The sequence below is a fragment of the Sus scrofa genome, chromosome 6 (assembly GCF_054392235.1).
Source record: "Sus scrofa isolate SSC_HxYL_T2T_F1_AM1 chromosome 6, Sscrofa_HxYL_maternal_Yorkshire_Landrace_v2.0, whole genome shotgun sequence".
Taxonomy (NCBI): Eukaryota; Metazoa; Chordata; class Mammalia; order Artiodactyla; family Suidae; genus Sus; species Sus scrofa.
In genome coordinates this window covers 134,215,533-134,242,181 of record NC_139388.1, presented here as the reverse complement: position 1 = coordinate 134,242,181, position 26,649 = coordinate 134,215,533, and the positions used below count along the sequence as shown (strand labels likewise).

Genomic DNA, 26,649 nt, shown 5'->3' with positions numbered 1-26,649 from the left:
AGCATATTGAAGGTTTTTGCCTTTTTATCCACTCAGCCACTCTGTGTCTTTTGATTGGGGCATTCAGTCCATTGACATTTAAGGTGATAATTGATAGATGATTATTTATTGCCATTTTGAACCTCGTGTTCCAGTTGATTCTATGGTTCTCCACAGAACAAAAGATGTGGGAAAAAAATGTAAGTGTAATGTATATATGTAAGGATAACTTGATCCCCTTGCTGTACAGTGGGAAAATAAAATAAAAAAATTAAAAAATTAAAAAAATAAAAATATCAAAAAAATAAAAAATAAAAAAATAAAAAGAAAGAAAGAAAGAATACAGCAATGTTTTCCTTCTTCACTCAACTCCATTAACAAGAGTTATGTAACTATTTCACCTATACTAAGCTAAACATTTAACCTTGTACTTCATAACTTCCTCCAGGCAGTCTATAGCAAAACAATGAATTTCCTATTTTCCTCATTTTAGTCCATTAGAACTTATATACATCAACTATCTCACCTACCAAATACATACCTAAACATTTTCAAGTTAAAATAATAACCCTTCACCTATTATGGAATCTGAGACAACCGCTTAAGTAGACCATTAGGATGAAAATGATGAGACACCAGTCAGAGAGACTGAGTTACAAATGTGCCCAGGGGACTATACGCACCAGAGAAGCTTTTCTTTCTCAACTTCCCAGTCTATTTACGGCTTCTCACGGACAAGTATCCACAAATTAGAGGAGATGGCCTTAGTTAGGGACCCTAAACCAGACCCATATTCAAAACCCAAATGAGACAGATAAATTATAGTAAAGAAAGAACAAAAGAAAGAGTGAAAGAGCAGAAGAGAGAGAGAGAGAAAGAAAGAAAGAAAGAAAAAAAGAAAGAAAGAAAGAAAGAAAGAAAGAAAGAAAGAAAGAAAGGAAGAAAGAAAGAAAGGAAAATAGATGCCCTAAATCTAATATTTAAATATATAATATTTTTATGACTGATTTTTATAACTCATTTTTTAAGGATCGGTTCAAATCAAAATTAAATCAAGTTATATAGAAGACTTTTCCAATAAAGCAAGAGCTGTTTTGGCATGTGAAAAAGAAAAAGCAAATGAGAATTATAGTTTATTATACTATAACATATAATGCGATATATTAATAATCAGTTATAATAAATGCTAGATTATGTTTTTATATTACAAATGAATGAGCATCTATAACAACACTGTAAATCAACTATACTTAAATAAAATTTTTAAAAATGAAAAAAACATGAGCACTTATGTAAACCTCAAAACTCTAATCCGTCAGTGATAAAAATGGGAATTTCTAATATGACAGGCATTTGGCTATGCTATAATCAAATTAGTTGCTTATCATTTTAAAGCTGTTATTGAGGCTAAGACATAAATTTTACTCTAATTCATTCATTAGTTCAACATATGTTAAAAGTACCTAATTGACAGCAAACCTAAGATCATAAACTTCCCACTGATTTAGTTTGGGCAAGAAGGATCCAGGCCCTTCCTTCTCTTGTGAACCCTGAGCAGCACAGAGGAGCAACACTCTGGCTTCTCAGCCTGCAGCACCACAGTAAATCTGAATTAGTCTTCCAGAAGTAACCCAGAAGGCTTTTAATAATGTGTACAATGTATACAGATAATACAGATAATATGTGGACAATGTATAATGTGGACAATGTATACAGATCGCAGGAGTCAACTCAAATTCTCAAGAGATTACTAATGAAAGAAAATTTGACTCTAACAATCAAAAGATTTTTAAAAAACCAAACACCTATTACGTTGATTTGATAGTTGACTTTAAAAGACTACTACTAAGGAAGTGAACCAACCATCTGAAATACTCATGTGATTACTACAAACTAATTTCACTCCTCTTTTCAAAAAAATCTGAACAACTACTTCAACGTTTCCTAAGTGAGAATTTACCAAATCCCAACAATTCTGTTTTCATTTTCATTCGATAAAGACTTAACTGATGGTTTAAAAAAATACTCTAGAAAAAATATTTTGGTCTGAAGGGAAAAATTACACTTCTTTGCAAGAGAAGTGGAAGTGGTAATTCCACTATTTTATCTGTATGTAAGACTATTCTAGGCAAAATGGGCCTCTGGGGCCACATTCCATATCATAAATTTGGAATTTCCAACACCCGCTCTCTCCTGTGTGTTGGTACAAATACAAAATTGATTTTGGAGGAAGTTTAAAACCTGTCTAGGTTTATTCCTTTAGCCCATTTAGCTCAGAGGAGCCATGGCCTTCTAATTATTTGGAAAAGTCCTCCTACTACTGAGTCCAGCTGACTCTCAAATGGATTGTGCCTCAAAAATCTCAGCTAAGAAAAATAATATATAAAAAGGAATTACTAAAAGATAGGCAGAACTTTTATTCTTTGAGACACTGTAACATCCATTCCTGGTTAAGCCAGGTCATCAGAGAGCTATCTATATACCTGGACACACTCTACATTGCTGGTCACCCCAACAGAAGAATAATAGTTACCATTTATTAAGCACATACTACAATCTTGACCTATATCACAATGTTCTCAAGGCAGATATTACTCTCATGTTAGAGAATAAAATAATCAGATCTTTAAAGGATACTTTGCCCAAGACACAGAGCCACATCATGAGCTCATTTGAAGAACACCGTAAAAAAATTGCCCAGAGAATCCCACTGAAGTAAGTATGTGGAGGACAATCTGCATTATGTTATACTGAATCCATGTTAAAATAAACTATAGCACAAATTTTACTCTGGATTCTATATAGGAAAAATTTTTTCCTCTTAGGCAATTGGTTTGTTTTTCTCATGAATGAGCTTTTCAATTAATCATTAAACTTCCTCTATGTCCCTCTTTGCTGAGAAATTAAAAAACTTAAATTAAATGTGTGTCCAGCTCTAATAAACATGCAGGATTCTATAACATAGATTTTGTGAGCTAATGTGTCACCTGGCTCATTTCATCTTATTTTTTTTCTTTTTTTTTTTCCTGTCTTTTTGGGGCCACACCCATGGCATATGGAGGTTCCCAAGCTAAGGGCTGAATCAGAGCTGTAGCAATGCAGGATTGGAGCCACATCTGTGACCTCCACCATAGCTCATGGCAACACCAGATCCTTAACCCACTGGGCGAGGCCGGGGATTGAACCTGCATCCTCATGGATACTAGTTGGGTTCGTTAACCACTGAGCCATGATGGGAACTCCTTATTTCTTTTTCTCATTGATATTCTCAGATTTTTTTTCATTTCATCCTGCATATTCATACTATTACAAATTAGGTATCTTCAAATGCTATTTACCAAAATTTCGTAAAAATTCTACAAAGTGTACACTTTACTACATACAAATTATATGGCCATAAACTACTGGGGAAAAGTACAAAAGAAAAGCCATTTATAATAATCAAAATCAAATGACAGTAATTTAAACATTTTTTACTGTCTTTTATTCCATTTCTGATAAAACATTCTAAATTACTTCATCCTTGCATAAGTTAGCACTGAATTAATACTTTTATTTATTATAATTTATAAATCCTTAACAAAGTAGGTATAGAAGGAACATACCTTAACATAATAATAGCCATTTATGACAAACCCACAACCAATATAATACTCAATGGAGAAAAGCTGAAAGCATTCCCACCAAAATCTGGAACAAGACAAGGATGCCCACTCTCACCACTTTTTTTCAATGTACTGTTGGAAGTCCTAGCCACAGCAATCAGAAAAACAAAAGAAATAAAAGGTATCCAAATTGGAAGAGAAGAGGTAAAACTGTCACTGTAGGCAGATGACATGATACTACACATAGAAAAACCCTAAGGAACCCACACCAAAACTACTCAAACCGATCAATGAACTCAGCAAAGTAGCAGGATATAAGATTAACATTTGGAAATCAGTTGCATTTCTATATACTAACAATGAAATATTAGAAAAGGAATATAAAAGTACAATACCTTTTAAAATTGCACCCCAAAAAATTAAATACCTGGGAATAAACCTGACCAAGGAGGTGAAAGACATATGCTGAGAACTATAAAACATTAATCAAGGAAATTAAAGTGGATTCAAACAAATGGAAAGATATTCCATGCTCCTGGGTTGGAAAAAATAATACTGTAGAAAGGCCATATTACCCAAAGCAATCTACAGATTCAGTGTGATCCCTATCAAATTATCCATGACATTTTTCACAGAACTAGAACAAACAATCCAAAAATTTATATGGAACCATAAAAAGACCAGAATTGCCAAAGCAATCCTAAGGAACAAAACCCAAGCAGGAGGCATAACTCTCCCAGACTTTCAGGCACTATTACAAGGCCGCAATGATCAAGACAGTGTCATACTGGTACCAAGACAGACATACAGACCAATGGAGCAGAATAGAGAACTCAGAAATAAATCCAGACACCTACAGTCAATTAATCTTTGAGAAAAGAGGCAAGAACATACAATGGGAAAAAGACAGTGTTTTCAGCAAGTGGTGCTGGGAAAACTGAACAGCTGCATGTAAATCAATGAAACTGGAACCTCACACCATACACAAAAATAAACTCAAAATGGCTTAAAGACTTAAACATAAGACAAGACACCATCAAATTTGTGGAAGAGAACATCGGCAAAACATTCTCTGACATCAACTGTACAAATGTTTTCTTAGGTCACTCTCCCAAGACAACAGAAATAAAAGCAAAAATAAACCAATGGGACCTAATCAAACTGACAAGCTTTTGCAGCAAAGGAAACCTTAAAAAAAAACAAAACCCAAAAAGACAACCTACAGAATGGGAGAAAATAGTTTCAAACAATGCAACAGACAAGGGTTTAATCTCTAAAATATATAAACAACTTATAACTCAAAATATAGTTATATGTCTACATATGGTATTTGTTAAAGTTAGGATGGAGATAATTTTAAGAGATTTCATTTTGTGAAGATAACACTGTAAAGCTCTATTGGTCTATTTATCATACTTTTTTCTAGGACATTAGAGTATTTATCAATGAATCAATGTGGAAGAAAGCATCTTTTGTGAAATGAAAATATTAATGGAGAAAGAGGAAAACATGCACATGAAACAACCTGGATAAACCAATGCCAGATGTGAGATGCACATGCCCATGCCTCTGACCTCACTTTTCTCCTTGCCTTGGTTGTCTTAATTCTCAAACTTTTCTTTCTGGCTCAACTATACTTTAATTTAAAAAAAAAAAAAAATCTTGGAGTTCCCATCGTGGCGGAGTGGTTAACGAATCCAACTAGGAACCATGAGGTTGCAGGTTCCATCATCCATGGCCTTGCTCAGTGGATTTAGGATCTGGCATTGCGGTGAGCTGTGGTGAAGGTTGCAGACGCAGCTCGGATCCTGCGTTGCTGTTGCTATGGTTCTGGCGTAGGCTGGTGGCTACAGCTCCGATTGGACTCCTAGCCTGGGAACCTCCATATGCCGTGAGAGCAGCCCAAGAAATGGCAAAAAGACAAAAAAATAAATAAATAAATAAATAAAAACTCAAACTTTTTGGTGTTGGAACTCTTTACATCCTTTCAATTTTGTGTTTTGTTTTTGTGGATCATACCTATAAATATCTGCCATATTAGAAACTAAAACTTAGAAATGTTTAAAATACTAATTTTAAAATAACAATAATAAAACCATTACATGCTAATAAAAACATTGTATAAAAATTAAGTATAATTTTTAAAAGGAATGAGTGACATTGTTTTGTACTTTTTCAAATTCCTCCAATATCTTGCTTTAAGAAAACAGATTCTAATATCTGCTTCTGCATTCATTTTGATAAATTTCTTCACTTGAAATATATGAAAAAATTGGCATAACAGAGAGATGTAGTTGAAAAAACGAGTATTTTTTAATAGCCTTCTCAAGTTATTATAGACATTTGAACTTGATATAATACCCAAACTCAACAAGTGGTAGTTTCTTAAAACCACATGAGGCCACTAATATTCTAACAACCAAAACCAAATAAAGCACAACAAAAAGGAAATTACAAACCTCTCCTGAAATTAAAAGCAAAAATATTTACACAATGTTAGCAAACTGAATACAACAATGAGTGTGTTTATATAAGTGTGTGTTTGTATTTGCGTATGTATATGTGTCGTATGCATGATCAAACAGGATTTATTCCATGTATTCAAGGCTTGTTCAATATTCAAAAATAATCAATGCAGTCTACCATATCAACAGGCTAAGGGAAAATCATATGTCCATAACAACTGATGCAGGAAAAGCATCTGATATAATTTGATATCCTTTCATGATTAAAAAAAAAAAGTTCAGTACACTAGGAACAGAGGATAAACCTCTTCAACCTAATAAAAATCATCCACACACACACACACGCAAAAAAAAACCCTACGGGTAACAACACACTTAATAGTATAATTTTCCTCTAATATTGAGAAGAATGCAAGGATGTCCACTCTCACCATTCTAGAAATTCCAGTCACTGAAATAAGAAAAATTAAAAGAATACAGATTGAAAAGAAATAAAAGTGTTTCAGTTTGCAAATGACATAATTTTCTATATTTAAAAAGAAAATAACAAAGGATCTATAGTCCTAGATCCAAAATATGAGTTCAGTAAGGTTTCCGGATTCAAAACCAACACAAAAATCAACTGTATTTCTAGATATTGACAGCAATGAAACGGAAACAACAATTTTTTTTTTTTGTCTTTTTGCTATTTCTTGGGCCGCTCCCGTGGCATATGGAGGTTCCCAGGCTAGGGGTCCAATTGGAGCTGTATCCACCGGCCCAGGCCAGAGCCACAGCAACGTGGGATTCGAGCCGCGTCTGCGACCTACACCACAGCTCAAGGCAACGCCGGATCGTTAACCCACTGCGCAAGGTCAGGGACCGAACCCGCAACGTCATGGTTCCTAGTCGGATTCGTTAACCACTGCGCCACGACGGAAACTCCGGAAACAACAGTTTTAAATGCAGTATCATTTATAGTTGCTCCAAAGAAAATGAAATACTCAGGATGTCATAATTTTAATTACACAATTTTGTTAGTTATTCTATGACACTCTGATAAAAGAAATCAGACCTAAATAACTGTAGACACAAACCCTGTTCACAGAATGGAAGAATCACTACAATAAAGAAAACTCCCTAAATTGATGTACAGGTTTAACATAATTCTTATTAACACATTAGTTAAATTATAGCAACAAAATTCTACATTGTATAGATTTAAAAATGGATCTTCCAAAAAGAAAAAGTTAATCAAAATTAAGTTTAATTTGTTAATTACACCAGGTATTATAATTGCATAATATCAAAAACAGTCTTTTAGATGTCAAAGAATAAAGAGGAAAAGAATTAACAAATAGCAACTTGAGATAATTCTATCAATACATTTTTAAACTGCTAAAAGTAATCAATGCTACATAGGCAACAAAAGGAAAACTAGACAAATGGGACTACATTACACAAAATTTTTGTGTACATCAAAGAACACAATCAATAGAGTGAAAAGGCAAGGAAGGGAGTAGGAGAAAATCATTTACCTGATAAGAGGTTAATATCCAGAATACATAAAGAACTCCAACAACTTAACATTAAAAAAATCAAATAGCCAGATTTAAAAATGAGCAAAGGACTTAAATAGACATTTCTCCAAAGATTGTATACAGTCAACAGGTACATGAAAAGATGCTCAACATCACTAATCATCAGGGAAATACAAACAAAACCACAATGAGATAGTACCTCACATCCATTAAGATGGCTACTATAAATAAATACACAAATAAGTGTTGGTAAGGGAGTGGAAAAATTGCAACTGTTGCACACTCTTGATGGGATGATACAGTGATGCAATCACTATGGAAAATAGTATGGGGATTCCCCCAAAAAAATAAAAATAGAACTACTATAGAAACCAGTAATCCCATTTCTGGGTATATATCCAAAAGAATTGAAAGCAGAGTCTTGGAAAAATATTTGCACACCTAGGTTCACAATGGCACTATTCTCAACAGCAAAGATGTGGAACCCAAATGTACATCAACAAAGAATGAATTACAAAGAAACATGGGTGCAACTAGAGAGTATCATACTAAGTGAAGTAAGTCAGAAAGAGAAAGTCAGATACCATATTGTATCATTTATATGATCTAAAATACAGCACAAATTAACCTATCTACAAAACAGAAAAAAAAACTCACAGTCACAGAGAACAGACTTGCGGTTGCAAAGGGAGAGTGAGGAGGAAGTGGGATGGTCTGGGAGTTTGGTGTTAGTAGATGCAAACTACCACATTTAGAATGGATAAGCAATGAGGTCCTACTGTATATAGCACAGGGAACTATATCCAATCTCCTAGGATAGACCATGATGGAAGATAATATATGAAAAAAGAATGTATATATATGTATATGTATGACTGGGTCACTTTGCTGTAGAGCAGAAATTGGCACAACGCTGTAAATTTTTTCCAATAAATGAATGGATAAACAAAATGTGGTATGTACAATGCAATATTATTTGATTTTAAAAAGGAAGGACATCCTGTCATATATGACAACATGGATAAAATTTTAAGACATTATGTTAAGTGAAATAAGCCAGTCACAAAAAGACAAATAATGCATGATTCAATTTATAGTGAGATATATAAACTAGTAAAATTCATAGAAACAGAAAGTAGAACAGTGGTTAGTTACCAGAGGCTTAGGAGAGGAGGAAGGGGGAGTTGCTGTTTAATGGGTATAAAATTTCAGATTTTCAAGATGAGACAATTCTGGAGATCTATTTCTCAACAAATGTGAATATATTTAACACTACTGAACTATACACTTACAATGGTTAATATGGTGAATTTTATATGATGTGTTTTTATCACAATAAAAAATTATATAAAAAGTGCAAAATATTTATTGGAAGCTAAAGTAGCATTTGTGTAATGCCTACAAAATGTCGGAAATCATCCATGCATAAATCATAGTATTTTTATCTTACTCTAGACTTTTTTCTTCCAGAAAACATGATAATCACTTCCATATTACCATAACATATATAATTTTATCAAGAAGAGAAAAATCTGGGAGTTACCATAGGTAATTTTACTTGGAGATCTAGATATCTATATTCATAGATATTGCTAAGTGTAGCTGTTTAATTTTGTTCCCAGTAGAAGATAAACTTTAGGACCTTCACTCATCCTATTGTTATTATTCTGATTCCTTATGAATTCAAAAACAAAATTCACAGATACACTTTCAAGCACATTTTGGAAGCAAATATGTCATACTATAGCTAATGAAAAACACTTACCTTTTAACTACTTAGTCAAGGATGAAAATAGCATTCGACAGATATTAAATATCCAAGATACATTTTTAAAAGCTTAAATGCCTCCTATTCAGAAATGACAACCTCCTAACACATGTAGCAGCAAACTTTTCTTTCTGCCAGAAATGCTCATTTGGCACTGATTTTTGACAAGTGAAAAAGCTTTTCCACACACATACAGTTCACTTGATTTTAAGACGCACTGATCCCTCCTTTTAAAACTTTCCTTAATATTAAGATTCTGTTTTCCTTTAATTTTTGCAGCAAGTTCTAGAAATAACTTGTTTCAATTTTCCAAAAATAGTGGATTTGAAATATGTCTCTGTTAACTAAGGATAAAGCTGATATGGACTGAAAGTAGACATCAAAGATGAGGAAAAAAATATTCAATGGATTTGACAGCTATAGACTAATTTCTAATCCTACCTTGATTTTGCATGCAGTTTGCCTGATTTTTTCTCTCTCTGTAGCTTGAATTTTCACATCTTTAAAATGAAGGAAATAATATCTACATATCTTTAGGATTTTAGATTGAGATATGCTAAGTAATTAAATACTATCATCTTGGATGATCAAACCTACAGCTAAATGAAAATGTCTCCATCTGGTTTGATGTGAAGTAATCTGATTGTAGAAAGTGTTCATTTTCGATCTTTCCTCTCCATAGAGTAACTGGCCCATATTTGTTGGCTAACCACAGACCGACTGATTCTAAATATAAACTGAGATGTGTGCTAAAATTATTGTCCTGCTTTTTCAGCAATCACTATGAATGTCACACATGGTTAAAGATTTTATTTATTAAGTACCTTGAAAAAATATATTTTAAACAATAGCAATGAAGAAAATGACACATGAAAATTTTCCCATTAAATGCAATGATTTCAATTAAATCCACAGTTGCTAACTTTTCCTACCAATACTCCGCATGTGTACCATTCATATCACAAAGCCAGTAAAACCTCATAATAGAACCACATCAATTAGATTTGCCACAAATTTTAAGCAGGCTCTCTTCTCTTACAAAAGGTAGATATACTACCTTAAATGAAAGGTATACCTAAGCGGTCCTAAAATTCTGATCCAGCAAAGAACATTGAAAAAATCTTGAAGCTGCTACCCAGATTATTGCTAATCCATCTGCCAAATCTACAAATGCTTAACTCACTTTAAAAAGTCACTTTCACTTCAAATAAGCTCATGGAGGAGGGAAGATAATTTTTAAGAGAGATGGGAAGGTTCAAAATAATCTTTTGTCAAACATAATGTTCCATTTCACATGGCTAAGCAGAAGAACAAAAAGAACACAGAAGTTTGAAAGCTCGGATGCCACAGTACAATTTAGAAAAACCCAAGCAATGTGGATGGTTCAGCATATGCCCAGTGGACCAAGAATATCATCACTTTCAAAAGGAAGGTGTTCTCAGTCAGCCCCAGAGGAAACCCAGTGGCCACCTGACCACCTAACTCTAAACCTTCAAGGAAGTCAAAGGAACACAGGCCAACTAGTTGCTTGCAAGGAAAAACTGAAAGAAAAAAGAGGGAAATGTATTGCATTAGCAGATAGATGTCAAATGGGAACTAAGGAAAATAGGGTAGTGGAGAATAAATAGGCAATTCTATTTTTTTTCAATTTTTTATTATAGTTGATTTACAATGCTGTCAATTTCTGCTGTACAGCAAAGTGTATATATATACATATATACACACACATATACACATATATATGTATATATACATTCTTTTTTTCACATTATCCTTTATCATGTTTCATCACAAGTAATCAGATAGGGTTCCTTGGGCTCTACAGCAGAATCTCATTGCTTATCTGTAAGGGCAATAGTTTGCATCTACTAACCCCAAACTCCCAGTCCCTCCCACCCTCTCCCCTATTTAAATTTACGTTTTCAGCTTCAACTTAACCCTGGGGAAACAGTGACTAGGCCCAGATGAACTTTGACAAATAATGCCTGGTAGGAATGGAAATAAACTTACCACCTTCTAAGAGCTAAAGCAAACTATTTTAAATAACAGATCCCAATTAAGCACAGAAAAATTCTGCCCAAAATACTCTGCCTACCTCAATGTCTAATTTCCACCAGAAACCATCCCATCAGGACCTGAATAGGTGGGGCCTATTTTTGGGTTAGTAAAGTGACCTCCATTTTCCTGCCTCCTTTCAGATCTTCCCAAACTGATGGCACATTCCAAGTATCTGGCTCTCTGCTCCCCACCTGTGCCCTCGAGGCACATTCCTATCCCTACCTCCCCTTCTACTGGTCCTCTGAGACGCTTAATGGCTTCCCTGGCTCAGTGGCTTCCTGGTCTCAAGTTCCAAGGAGAGGGCGGGGGACCCAGAGGAAACCCAGGGGAGCACCTAGGGAAGCAAGTCAGAGGCCTGGCCAAGGTACCCATGCAAAGAGTTGGTGACACGTGTCCCTACAAATGGTGAGATGCTGAGGCACAGTCTCTCTCCTCCAGGAGGGGAATTTCCTCTGGTCCTCTGGCCCAAGGGTACTGGGAATGAGAGGAGGGGAGCATCTGAATTCGGGGAGGGAATGTTGGGACTGTCAGGCACCTCCTAGTGGCTGCTGTTCTCAAAGGCCATCTTGGGCAATGTTGATGGGGGAGGAGGCAGGAGTCCTTCAATGTCCACCACACACTCTTGTACCTTGTGACCAGGGCTTCTACTAAGAATGAAAGCAGGTCTGGAATCCCTGCCCTCACCTATGTGGCTTCTCCAAATTAGCAGGCCAGAGTGAGTTCACAGACGTTGCACTGCCAGGATACTGAAGCTGGAGACCTGGGAGCCTGATATAGGATAGTGGAAAAAGCTGAAGTTTGAAAGACAGAGATACTGCGTGGAGGATGGAGGTGAATTCCTGAGGAAAGGGCGGGAACCCCAATTACCTGCCTTTCTCCCAGTACCCATGAGTTAACTAATCTTTCTAATCAAAAGACAAGTTTGCCTGAAATAGTATCTGAGGAGCCACAGACAGGAATGAGTGTTATTATTACTAATATGCAAATGTCCTTACTTAATATGTAAATACCCTATGCTTAATATGCAAATGCTCCAAAAAGAACATACAGAATCCAGGAGAGTTTTAAAACTTGCATAAAATTTAGTCAAACTAAGCATTACAAAAAAAAAAAATGTGAGTTCCCATTGTGGCTCAGTGTGTTAAGAACACAACATAGTGCCCATGAGGATGCAGGTCTGATCCCTGGCCTTGCTCAGTGGGTTAAGAACCTGGTGTTGCCCAAAGCTGCAGTGTAGGTTGCAGAAGCAGCTTGGATCCCATGTTGCTGTTGCTGTGGCTGTGGTGTAGGCCAGCAGTTGCAGCTCCAATTTGACCCCTAGCCTGGGAACTTCCATACGAAGCAGGTGCAAACATAAAAAACAAAACAAAACAAAAAAACTGCGTAGCGATGGATGTTAACTAGACATAACTGTGGTGATCACTTTGCAATACATACAAATACTGAATCATTATGTTATATACCCAAAACTAATGTTTTATGTCAATTATATCTCAATTTAAAAAAAAATCAAACTAAGAACTTGCATCTTTTAACCCATAAATTTTATTTCTGAGACTCTATCCTAAGGACCTAATTTCTAAAATACAGAAAAGAGCTTATGAACAAAGATGATGTCCATCACAGAATTATTTATTTTCATCAAAAGCACAGAGAAAATGAGGAATAATTAGGAATATATGGTACATTTACCTCATGAAAATTATGTAGGCATTTTAAATGTTCACTGTCCAATTGTAATTAAGTGGAAATTAAAGTTATAAAATTTAAAGTAAAAAAATACATAGCACAATTAAAACCATGCACAGGAAAAAATAGAGTAGAAGGAAACACATCAATATATTAGTAGTGGTTGTCTTTAGTTGGTAATATTACGGAGAATTTTTTCTTTTTATATTTTTAGTTTTCAAACTGTAATACTATAATGGAAAGGGGGAAACTTTTTAAAAGGCAAACTTCCCTGTAAGAGGAAAAATCTTACTTGCATAGAAAACTTTCTGGATTTAGTACCCAGAAATCTTACTTGCATAGAAAACTTTCTGGGATATAAGTACCCAGGGAAAAAAAAAAAAAAAAAAAAAATTCTGGAAGAGCACTTGGAGCAAGGAATTTAGAGAATGTGAACAAGACCAGCCAAAGAGAAAGTTGGCTTGCTTAGTGACCTACACCAGTTCCCTGTGATTACCCAATAAGGAGCAGGTTTTCTTGCCTAATATGCAAGCTTCTTATTAATCTGTCACCATGTATCCAAAAAGAATAGTAGCAATTTTCAACTGAACCTCTTCATCTGGCTTTCTCTTCACCTATGGAAAGCCTTCCCATTGCTCAGAGAGTGATTTATTCCCTTCCATCCATAAAGACTTTCCTGATTCTCATATGACCCTAGCAGTTACTATTTCTCCTTCTTCTTAAGGTTCTATACTGCATTTAAGTCTGTACTACCTTTTTCTGGTATTAAGCCAGTTCTAACTATTTGGTTAATTACTTATATGTAAGTAAATATCTCCCCCGCTAGACTTTTCTTGAAATCAAGAAATTGGATAGCAGTCATTTGATAAATACACAGAGAGAGAGAGAGGAGGGAGAAAATATAGTTCTAAAGCCAGGTTGGCATTATATTCATTACATCATACAGTTATGTTATCTAAATAATGTGTGTTGCAACTGTTTTAAAATATTCCTGCTGACCCTCCATCACTAGGACATGCATTTTCCTTTACTTTAATAGCAGTGGATTATATTTTTGCTTATTCATTTATACTATTTCTGCTGTCCTCGCAAGATGCTTCACTGAGGATATGTTCTATAGCCATATAAAGAACAAAAAGAAATGACTTCCCAGAAATCAAACTTAAAGACTCATCTCAAGACCCTACTTATCTTACTAGTCTTGTCTGAACAACAAATGTAAATCTATGCCTCAATTTCATGACTTTATCAATATCCTCATTAACTTAAAAAAAGAATACTCCAGTGCAAATGGTTCAATACTTTAGGAATGATGTACTAAGATGACTATGTCTCTATCTGCCATCCTACACTATTCCAGTACTTGGAGATAATGAGCATTAGTACTATAGCAACATGCCTCCTGAGACATCAACAAGAATTGCACGTCTTAAGAGAAATACATAAATCATAAATGAAAGAAAATCAAATGGCCCAGCAAAAATAATAGCAGCCATTATTTTTGCAAAAAGAGCATACAAGGTCAATACAATTGTTGACTCTGAAGGGCAGGGCAAAAACAAATCAATACAGTTTCCCACTCTACAGAACTATACTTTGCTGACTCTGAAGGACAGGGCAAAAACAAATCAATATGGTTTCCCACTATACAGAACTATACTTTGCTTCAACACACATATTTTAAGAGCCAGTGCTTGTCCAGATTCAACCACCTGCTGAACCTCCTCTGTATTTCATTTCCTTCATTTGCAAAATGGAGTTATTATCTGTTATGCCAAATCACAGAGTTGTAATGAATCACAGAATACTATCAGCCTGGGTTTATCTGTCAGCCTAACATGGGATGACACACCCTACAAAAGCAGTTCAGTCACACACACCCCATGAACTAAGCAACTGTTCTTGCTACAAATGTTTCTTTAAAGTTAAAATTTTCCATATTTCCTTTATTTTCCTAAAAGAGTTCTCGAACACTTGAGCACCTACCATGTATTCACTGCCAAAAATGTGCTGAACATCTCCTGTTATGATCTAGCTCTCCTATGCAGTGTTGTCCAGATATTATTTTTTGGCATACACTTTCTAAGAAAATACGGTGGGTTTTTTTTTTTTTTTTTCACCTAATTCAAAGAATGCTCCTACATTTTTACTAAAAGAACAATAATTCCACACACAGGAAGTTTACAGGTTGTTGGTGTTGTTTGAGATTACTTCGATGAAAATTAATTTATGTTTAATTTGCAATGGAACATATATATTTCGGCACACTTGGACACAGAACTCCTTTAATACAGTGGAAGGTCCATGGGCTTTGGGGTCAAGGAGACATATCCAAATTCTGGTTGTGTGACCTTGAGCCAATAATTGAACTTGGAGCTCTTCACTTTCCACATTGGGTTCTGAGTCGTTATCATGATTTAATAAACAACAGCTAGAAAAGCGAAGTGTCTAGGCTCTGAAAGTGTTATTTCCTATCTCCCTTACAGCTTTTCCTACTATGCCAAGACCAATCAAACCCACACTGAATACAGGACAACTTGGATACAGCACCTTCCTCACACGTTAACAGAGGAATGCAATGCAATATAAAATTGAATGGATGATGACACGAATTAGGCATCCAAGAAGTAACGAAACTGACAGGTACAGAAAAGGGCCCTACACTTCACTCGCATGTGCGAAAAAGACACTAATCTGACACACTGAAAATTGCATGGCACAGTCACGGGAGGTTTGTACCGTGGGAAAGGACGGAATCGAAGAACTCGCCAGCAGGGAGCCTCCAGGCTCAGGCCACACCCGACCCCACCCGCCAGGGTCTTTCCTCTGGAACCTAGAAGCTGAGGTGAGAGCCCCGCAACTGACCTCGGCCCCCACCACCACCCTTCTCCTTCTGCCCGAATCTCTCAGGGCACGAATGGTGCTGAATCATTAGCACCAACAACAGCAGCTCCCCGTTCTGCTGCTCCCGCGGCGGCCAGTGTTCCCAGAGCAGTGACCAACCGTCCGGGCGGGTGCCCAGACCTCGGAGGCGTGGGGACAAGAAAGGGGGGATCGGGGAGGATTGGGGCAGCAGGTACTCACCGGGCTGCAGAGAGCCCAGCCCAGCCCGGGTCCTCGCCTCCTGGCTGCGGGGGGTCCCTCCGCCGCTCCCTCGCACCTCGGCTTCCCGCGGCAACCGCCCCGGGGCCGGCCCCCTGCTCTGGGAGGTCCGGTGCTGCCCTCCGCCCGCCCACCGCCCGCGGCAGCCACAGCTTGGGGCGCCGGCGCTCGACCCAGAGCAGCTGGAGCAGCTGGCGCTGCCCAAGGGGGTGGCGGCTACTGACGGGCCAGACCATTCGCGGGAGGCGACCGGGGGTGCGCGACGTGCGCCGCGGAGCAGGAGCGAGGGCGCTGGGCAGGCGGCGGTTGGGAGGAACCTAGGACCAGGAAGGCTCCTCCGCGCCCCTCCCGCTCCTGTAGAGCTGCGGGCGGGAGAAACCAACCGAGCGCGGCTGCTTTTCCCGGCGGGTGACAGGAGACAGCGCTTTAGCTTTTCCGGGCCCCCCTCCCCGTCGGCTTTGGTCCCGCTCAGGGCTCCTTTAGAACCCGGCAAACAGAGGACCTAGCAACGCCGGCGCCTGGGCGGTGTCCCCTCCTGAGCAGATGCGAAGGGGCGCTGGCAGGAGCCCTGCCTCCGTGCCTCCTCCTGCTCCAGCCCCGGGTCCCAGTACTGCTGCAGAGCTCACCACGGACGTCTAACCACTGCAGCGCTTGAAGGGACTCTTCACATCTTTTACACAAGCATCTCTGTGGAGCAAAGAATAAGAGGGCATTTATCCAAGACCAACTTGAAAGTTGGAAAATAAAATCAAGTGGGGCCCCATCCTGTAGGTGCTTTGTTGATACAGGCAAGTGAGGGACAGTTTGGAGTTAGAGTCGCTGCTCCATAAAGGCTGAACCAGAGTAGTTGGAAAATCTAGATTTAGGAAACTGTTTTAACATGTAGATCTATGAAAGATGTTTTAAAAAAAATTCAAAAGGATTTCAGGTTCACTGTTCATCATTTACCAGATTAGTGTCTCGGGAATGGGGAGGGAATCATGTCCTTATGTGAAATGCACTTTATAAACTTGGAAAGAGACGCCCCTGCACGTGACATCCCCTTAGACTTCAGCGAAAATACTTTCATGCTCCCTGACCCATCACAACCAGGCTTAAACAGGTTCATTTCAGACCGTGGTGAAGACGGAGACAAGTGTATTGTTCTCCCTATACAAAGGGGAAAAAGAGAGAACAGACTTGGCGACTACCTGTGAAATATGATTTAAGGGAGCTCCAAAAAAAGCCCACCAAATGCTTCCCAAACAATATGAATTTCCACAATTAAAAACCATTTTCTCTAGATTAAATTTTTGTTCTCATTCCAGTAAATTAACATACTTTTTTTAAACATAAATTGAGCACCTGCTGTACACCAAACACTGTACTGAAGGTATTTCCAGTTTTATTCCTTCATTTATTCTTCTAAAAATTCAAAAAGAATATATTTTTGTATAACTGGCTCACTTTGCTGTACATCGAAAATTGACAGAACATTGTAAATCTATAATAAAAAATTTTAATAAATAAACCTAGGAGATTGAAAAAAGAATACCTATGAAATTGATAATATTGTTGCTGTTTTTCAAAAAGAGAAGATGGGCTTAGAGAGTTTGCTGTATTTGGCTTCGCATCTCATAGACTTGAGTGGCAGAGCAGGCATTGCAACCTGGAGTTGCTGACTTTCCTTAACCTTTCCTTAGGAATGCCTCTGGGAAACACAGGCTAAGTCTTATCCCATCCATGACTGGCACTTGAATGTGAGTTTGTTTACCTTTCCTTTGTGAAAACCAGGTCTCATAGTGGAGAAAGAAACATTTAAGTGTCAAAGGTGGACGTCACTCTGAAGTTAGCAATAAGGATCAGAAGGAAGAGGCTGGACTTCATCCAGAACTCGTAGTCCTCAAACGTCAGTTCAAAAAGGCACCGTTAGGGTCATGTGAAGGTGAGGAGGAATTCTTCATTACCTTTTCGTTAATCATTTTCACATGATTACTTATACTGTATTGCACTTTACACTACACCTAAACAATTATTACTCTATTACACTTTACATTCTTATTCTTCCAGTCCCAGGAAGAAGCAAGTGTTTTTAAGTGGGCCTAATGCCATGGGTCCTCAAACAGCTTAGCAGAATTCAACAAATAGGGCATTAACAACTTTCATATCACCTTAAGGAAGCTTTCTGAAAAATAAAGAATAAGATAAAATCAGCAACCTATGTTATGCCATTATTATTATGTTAACTTTGGATGTTCGTACGTCAGTAGCAGCACAACAGAAATCCCCAGAGCTCCAGGTTGCTGTGGAACTGGGCCACTAGATCCCCAGTGAAGCCAGGCAGCTGTGACTCAGGGCCAGGATGGCCTCGGCCTCTCAAAAATGTGTGGTTCCCCCCCACCCTCCGCCATCCGCAGCCGCTTCACTTTCAAAGGAAACAGCAAAGGAAGAGAATAGGAGTAGACAAGGTGCCTTTGGAATTAGGATTCACTGTTGTGTTGACAGGGATGTAAGAGAGGAGGTTAAGATCTTTGGTGGTCCACCTAGGACCAAACTGGCTCTCAGAACCTTATCAGTTATAAACCTGATGGACTTGGCCACATCTCCAGCCATCTGTTCATGATGACTTTCTTGAAGGATACGTTTCTGAATAAAGAAGGAAGAGGAAATTAGTGCCAGAGACCTTGAGACACTGTCAAAAAAGAAAGGAGGGAGTGACGTATCTGCACTCCCTGGTCTCCCACAGAGTTTTCAGCCTCTTGGGGGCAGAAGCTAGGGTCAGAAACTGAGGAATCATGTTCGCAAATGACTGGGGGAGTTCCCGTCATGGCTCTGTGGTAAGCAACCGTGAGAACATGAGTTCAATCCCTGGCCTTGCTCAGTGGGTTAAGGATCCAGAATTGCCATGAGCTGTGGTATAGACTCAGATGCAGCTCAGATCCCACATTGCTGTGGCTGTGGTGTAGACTCACAGCTGCAGCTCTGATTTGACCCCTAGCCTGGGAACCTCCATATGCCGCAGGTGTGGCCCTTAAAAGTAAAAAAGAAAATAACTGGGATTCGGGATTTAAGAAGTATTACTTTGGGAGTTCCCGTCATGGCGCAGTGGTTAACGAATCCGACTAGGAACCATGAGGTTGCGGGTTCGGTCCCTGCCCTTGCTCAGTGGGTTAACAATCCGGTGTTGCCGTGAGCTGCGGTGTAGGTTGCAGACGCGGCTCGGATCCCACGTTGCTGTGGCTCTGGCGTAGGCCAGCGGCTACAGCTCCGATAAGATCCCTAGCTTGGGAACCTCCATATGCCGCGGGAGCGGCCCAAAGAAATAGCAAAAAGACAAAAAAAAAAAAAAAAAAGTATTACTTTGGGCTCTGGCAACAAAGTATAGCACAGAGCTGGAGGGTCACTCCCTAATCCAATCTTCCACAGACCACTGTGCACCTTGTCACCAGTAAAGAAGGGCTCTGCCCAAAGAGAGCTTATTCTCATAAAGGACACTAATGCCTAGAGAAGGAGCACAGAGCAGTTGAACACGAATGGAATTGTTCCTGAGCATCTGGGAGACACAAATGAAGATTTCCTGTCCTGAGTGGTAGAGCCTGGGCAGTGAGAGATGATTGTTAAATTTAAGATGACGGATAAAACTGATTTAGGCAGTGATGTAATGTAAATTCATTTGTATTCACAAATCAGCATCACCTGGGGACATTCAAATGCTATTACATTTAATATGGTATTAATAAGAAGAGCACTAGAGAGAAAGAAAATGCTTAATGCCTTTGGTAAAACTACAGTATGAGCCATACCATGTTGAACCTTAATGCAAAAATATTAAGTATTGGACTTCCCACTATGGGGCAGTGGGTTAAGAATCTGACTGCAGCCCCTAGGGTCGCTGCAGAGGTTTTGGTTCGGTACCCAGCTGGGCATGGTGTGTTAAAGGATCCAGCATTGCCACAGCTGTGACCTACAAAAAAAAAAAAAAAGAAAAGAAAAGAAAAAATATTATGTATGACGTACTATGTGTTGGCCGGGTACTAAATTATATGGTGATATTAACCACCTAAGTCACTCCTTGCTGAGGAGAGTATTCACTAGCATTATATCTGCTAATTTGCTTTAGGCTAACTTTTTTTTCCCCCCAATGGCCACACCTGCAGCATATGGAAGTGCCTGGGGGCAAGAGATTGAATCCGAGCTGCAGTTGCAGCAAGGCTGGATCCCTCAACGAACTCACTGCATCAATGGGGGAATTGAAACCTACTACACCATTGTGGGAACTCCTAAGCTAACACTTTTTAAGTCATGTGTGTGTGTGCACATGTGAGCTTTTTAGGGCCGCACCCACAGGCACATGAAGGTTCCCAGGCTAGAAGTCGAATCCACGTTACAGCTGCTGGCCACAGCCACAGCAATGCCAGATCCAAGCTGCATCTGCGACCTACACCACAGCTCAGGGCAACACCAGATCCTTAACCCACTGAGCGAGGCCAGGGATCAAACTCACAACCTCATGGTTCCTACCTAGATGGATTCGTTTCTGCTGCACCACAACGGGAACTCCAAATCATTTGTATTTTTAAGTAAGTACTATTTACATCCCCATTTTTAGATGAAGATGCTTAAAAAGTTAATTTGTCAAAGGTAACAGAAAGATGCAAAGCCAGATTTCACACTCAAACCAATACATGACATTACGTACTTTTACTGCCTCCTCCTACACAGAAAGCAAGTTGCACATTGTATGTTCCTCTACAATGGAAAATCTATTTTCTGGAGTTCTGGTTGTGGTTAACAAATCCGACTAGGAACCATGAGGTTGCGGGTTCGATCCCTGGCCTTGCTCAGTGGGTTAGGGATCCGGCGTTGCCATGAGCTGTGGTGTAGGTCACAGATGTGTCTTGGATCTGGCGTTGCTGTTGCTCTGGTGTAGGCTGGTGGCTATGGCTCCGATTAGATTCCTAGCCTGGGAACCTCCATATGCTGCAAGTGTGGCCGTAAAAAGACAAAAGACAAAAAAGGAAAGAAAGAAAAGAAAGAAAGAAAGAAAGAAGGAAAGAAAGAAAGAAAGAAAGAAAGAAAGAAAGAAAGAAAGAAAGAAAGAAAGAAAGAAGGAAGGAAGGAAGGAAGGAAGGAAGGAAGGAAGGAAGGAAGGAAGGAAAGGAAGGAAGGAAGGAAGGAAGGAAGGAAGGAAGAGAAAAAAAACCTATTTTCTGTTTTTTTAAATCTATTTTCAACTCTCATTCTTAAAAGGAAATGAATCATTTCTCACAAAAATGATTTAAATGATAGTCCTCCCATGGAAAACCAAGTACCCTTTTCTATGGAATGTTCCAGTGGAACACTGGGTAACCCTTAGGTTTCTGTGCTCAGAAAAGAAACACTGAAATAAGAAGTGATCATTAGAACATAGACATGACCAGTGATTTCTACATTTTTTGCTACAGATTCTGACTGCAGGAACCTTTGAAGGAGACCTTTTAATCTATATTCTTGTGAAGAACCACAGATGATTTTAGTGAGAGAAAAAGGAGTCTAATTATAACAGCATTAAATTTATGTATTAATTTTTGGAGAATTAATGTGTTTGTAACAAGGTGACCATCTAAGATGATAACAGACTTTTACATTTTTAAAAAAAAATTTAATTATGATTGATTTACAATCTTCTGTCAATTTCTGCTGTAAGCAAAGTGACTCAGTTATACATACACACACACACACACACATATACACACACACATACATATACACACACACATTCTTTTTCTCATATCTTCCATCATGCTCCATCACAAGTGACGGGATATAGTTCCCTGTGCTATGCTGCAGACTTTTCCATTTTTAAAATATTTTGTCACACTCTCCCAAGAATATTTTTATAGTTTTGTTCATATATGTTCTGCACCTTTCTTACTAAACTTATACCAAATTATTTTCTAGAATTTATCCCTTGAGTGAAATGTTCTTCCCATTTCCTTTTTTAGGGCTTTAGCCTGAACAGAGAGAGGTTGGTTACTTCTGTAATTTATTTTGTATAACCAAATTTTCTTATTGGTTGTTTTTTCACAAAAGTCTTTTAGGTTTTCTTAAAACCCATGCTGATGCTTTCCCAGTCGTCAGCATCAGGACCTTTTATCTCCTTTTCCATTATTTATACCAGTTATTTTAATTTGCTAGAATCACTAATACAAGTGATTACAGTGATGCCTATCAGATTCCTGATTTTAAGTGAAAGATTTATTTTTCGCCATTTAAGATAATATTTATTAGCAGGCTTTTCTTTATATACAAGTATTCTGTTTCCTATTTTGCTTCAAGTTTCCATTGGCATTGGTTGCTTGACCTTTATCTTATGTGTTTTCACTACCTATTGATAATGGTTGGATTTTTTTCTTTTAATTTTTAATAGAATCACTATGTAGATAGACTTCCTGGAATTGAGCTTTCATCCCTCTAATAAAGCCTGTTTTATCATAGTATATTACTCGTTTGATTCATTCCTCTATTATGTTCTCTAATATATTATTTAAACATTTGGCATTTATAGTCATAGATGAAACTGTCCTGCACTTTTGTTGTTACATCCTTTCTTTGGCTTTGGTATTGGAGGTGTCCTGGACTCATAAAATTAACTGGAAAACTTTCAATGCTTTCAAGACCCACAATGGTTTATACTGGAATTATATATTCTTTAATGATTAGATTAAAAATTCAGCTGTAAATCCATCTGCCTGCTGTCTTTTTCTATAAAAGATCATTTATCACTTGTCCAGTCTCTTCTATAACAATGAGTCTATTCACATTTTAATTTCTGTCTAATTTGTGATAATGTATATTCTTAGGAAAGGATTTACTTCTAGTTGTTTTTGTTCTTGTTCTTGTTTCTTCAATGCTGCTTTAGGGTCATGGTATTTACTTGGAGTTCTTTAAATCTCTTTCCTACTTTCACATTATTAATCTTGTCTAATTCTTATTATATTCTCTTTTCCTTATCAGACTCATGTGGTATTTACCTGTTTTATTGGTCTTTGAAAGAATTTGGTTTTGAATTTATTTTTCTTTTCTGCTATTTCATCTATTTTAATAATTTCAGCTTTTAATCCATATTTTTTCTTCAAAGTTTCTTTTGTTTTTGTTGATGTTGTTCTTATCTGGATTCATTAAAAGTACTTAATTCCTTTATTTTTACCTTTTTGCTTCCATAATTAAGAGCAACACATTTTCCTCTGAGTTCAGTTTTGCTTTTCCCCATTGTTTTGGTATAAAATGCTTGTTTTTCCAATGCTTCTGGGCATTTCCATGTTTGTCACTTTTATGATCTGAATATTTGTGTCTCCTCCCAAATCCATCTGGTGAAAATCCTAACCCTCAAGGATGATGGTACTAGGAGGTGGGATCTTGGGAGGTACTTAAGTTATGAGGGTGGCTCCCCCATGAATGGGATTTGTGCCCTTATAAAAGGGGTTCCAGGAAGATTCCTAGCCCCTTCTACCATGTGAGGACCCAGTGAGAAAGTACCAGCCAGCTATGAACCAGGAAAAGATCCCTCATCAGAAGGTCCTATTGATATTGGACTTCCAGCTTCCAGAACTGAGAAATAAATTTCTGTTTTTGTACAGTACTCAGTCTATGATCTTTTTTGTAACAGCCCAAAGGGACCAAAGCCCTTCTTCAATTTTCTCTTTCATACCAGATTTATCCCACTGTGTGTTTCTTAATTTCCAATTCTCTTAATTTCCATATCTTTGTGATGAGAGAGTATAACCTGTAAGCTCTCTGCTTTGAATTTGTTAAGGTTTTCTTTTTGGCTAAGCACATGATTAATTTTTGTAAGAGTTCTATGGAAACATGTTTATATGTACATATCCTATTCAAGAAATAAAATGTTCTATATTTTATTAGTTATATATGTTAAATCAGGTTTATAAATAGCATTATTCATTTCTGCCATGTCCTCTCTATAGCTTTTTTTGGGGAGGGGGGTCTATTGAGTTATTCCAGTTCTGGGAAATATGCTGAACAATCCAGTACAATTGTATTTTTATCATGGTCTTTCATTTCTTTTTTAAAAATATAAATAAAATATGCCTTTTCAATCCAAAAAGTTTTGTTTGCTTATTTAGTTTCTTTTTTTGTTTTTGGCTTTTTTTTTTTTTGGCTTTTTGGCTTTTTGGCTTTTTGGCTTTTATGGCTGCACCCACGGCATTTGGAGGTTCCCAGGCTAAGAGCCTAACTGGAGCTGTAGCCACCAGCCTACACCACAGCCACAGCAATGCCAGGTCTGAGCCATGTCTGGGACCCACACCACAGCTCACAGCAATGTGGGATGCCTAACCCACTGAGCCAGGACAGGGATCAAACCCGCAACCTCATGGTTCCTAGTCAGATTCGTTTGTGCTGCGCCACGACGGGAACTCCCTAGTTTCTTATTTGGGGTGCTAAAAACAGTGCAGTTAATCAATTCATAACTTCTCTCCTTATCCTATCTAGGGCTTTTAAACTTTTACTTTGTCTGCTATTAATATTGCCTCTTCTAATATCTTTCTGTGCATTTCCAATGTTTTATTTGGTTTGGATTTTATGGATCTTTTATTTTCAAGTCTCTTTCATTACTGTATTTTACATATGTATTTTATAAAGAGAAAAAAGTTTGTTTTAAAATAAAACTAAATATAATAGACTTTTTTATACAATGATTTTTTTATTATAGCTGGTTTACAGTGTATAACAGACTTTTTAAATATGAGAATTTGTTTTTTATGATTTTTATTTTTCCATTATAGTTGAATTACAGTGTTCTGTCAACTACTGTACAGCAAAGTGACACTGTCATACATATATATACATATATGTATATATATTTTTTTCTTTTTCTCACATTATCCTCCATCATGTTCCATCACAAGTGACTAGATATAGCCCCCTGCGCTATAAAACAGGACCTCATTGCTTATCCACTCCAAATGCAATAGTTTGCATCTACTAACCCCAAACTCCCAATCTATCCCACTCCCTCCCCTCCCCCTTGGCAACCACAAATCTGTTCTCCAAGTCCATGGGTTTCTGTTCTGTGGATAGTAAAAGAATTTGGGTCCAAACACATTTTGGGTAATACTTAATATGCATCACTTTATTCTTTCCATCTTATTTTTTACTTACTGTTATTTCCCCCTTTACCTTTTTATGCTTGCCTATCTGATAACGTTTTATTTATTCCTCTTTCTCTTTGTTTATTTTCAAGTTCTACTGTTTAACTTTTTTCATAAATGATTATCTTCCCTTCTCTTGTCTCATAATTAGATAGCATTACTGGATTATTATATGAGAGCAAGGTATTATTTTCCTTACCAAGATTCTATATTTCCTCTTTTTCAATAAAGTCAGGCTTTGAAAATATTTTCACTTCCTTTTTCAACATTCTTTCTCTCCCACCCTCTGGTTCTACTTCTCTCTTCATCTTTTTCCATCTTCAGATTGCCATTCTGGTCTGTGTCTTACTGGGTTAAAGCCTTTTCTTGTAGATTTGTTTCTGATGAAGTACATAGTAGTAAACTCTTTCCTGTATATCTTCAATCATCTTTCTTTCATGCTTGTCCAGGTATTGAATCCTTTGGTTGTGGTTCTATTATGAGAGTAATCTATGCATACTAATTCATTCTTGTTTCTAGCTTCCATTGTTGCAGGTAAGAAGCCTGACAGTTTTAGTGCTTGGAAACTTGTGAGATTTTTCCCTGTATCCTTAGCATTCAGGAATTTTAGCAGACTTAGGTCTTAAGAGAGGGGAATTTTTATTCTGATTATTTTTTAAGTATTGCCTTACTTCTGTTTGTTCTTTCTTCCCACCCTTTGAAATTCCATACCTGTTAGGTCCCTTGGACCTGATCTCCATTCCCTTTCAAGGTTCCTTTTGCTTTGCCTTATCACTTGAGATTTTTTTAAGCACTTGATATTTCAGACCACTGCCTCAGATTTCAATTAGAGAGTATCCTCTCCTTCAATTCTTCTCTTGAATTTTGTATTTTGGAAACCATATTTTCAATTCTAGGAAGAATTTTTTATGCTTGTCTTGAATCTATTTTTCTTTTTCTTTCTTTTTTTTTTTTTTTTTTTGATTACACTTATAGCATGAGAAAGTTCCTGGGGCAGGGACTGAACCTGTGCCACAGCTATAAGAGAGCCGCAGCAGTGACAATGCCAGATCCTTAACCTGCTGAGCCACAGGGAAACTCCAGCTTGTCTTGAATCTTAATTCAAGATGTCACCATGTCCTTCAATATAACTCTATCAGTGGTATGTTTGTTCTGATGACTGCTATTCTTCCAACTATTGGATGGGTTTTTTTTTTTTTTTTATGTCAATCCATTGGAGCTCAGATGCTAAATGACAGGAATCTGACAGACCATGAAAGATGAAGCTACCTCTGCCTATAGGGGCCTGTCATTTAAAGCTGAGACTGCCAGACAGTGCTACTGATCTTGAAGGAA

At 37.6% G+C, this 26,649-nt stretch overlaps 1 protein-coding gene across 11 annotated transcripts in view; it reads right to left on the bottom strand.

Moving 5' to 3' along the window:
• Window positions 1-16,366, bottom strand: part of TTLL7 (tubulin tyrosine ligase like 7) — a 159,822-nt gene extending 143,456 nt beyond the window's left edge. For all 11 annotated transcript variants that reach the window (XR_014807911.1, XR_002345113.2, XR_002345115.2 and 8 more), the window contains exon 1: window positions 16,169-16,366. The gene's annotated coding sequence lies outside the window, so the exon portion shown is untranslated. The remainder of the gene's footprint in view (window positions 1-16,168) is intronic.
• Between the last annotated feature and the right edge of the window lie 10,283 nt (window positions 16,367-26,649).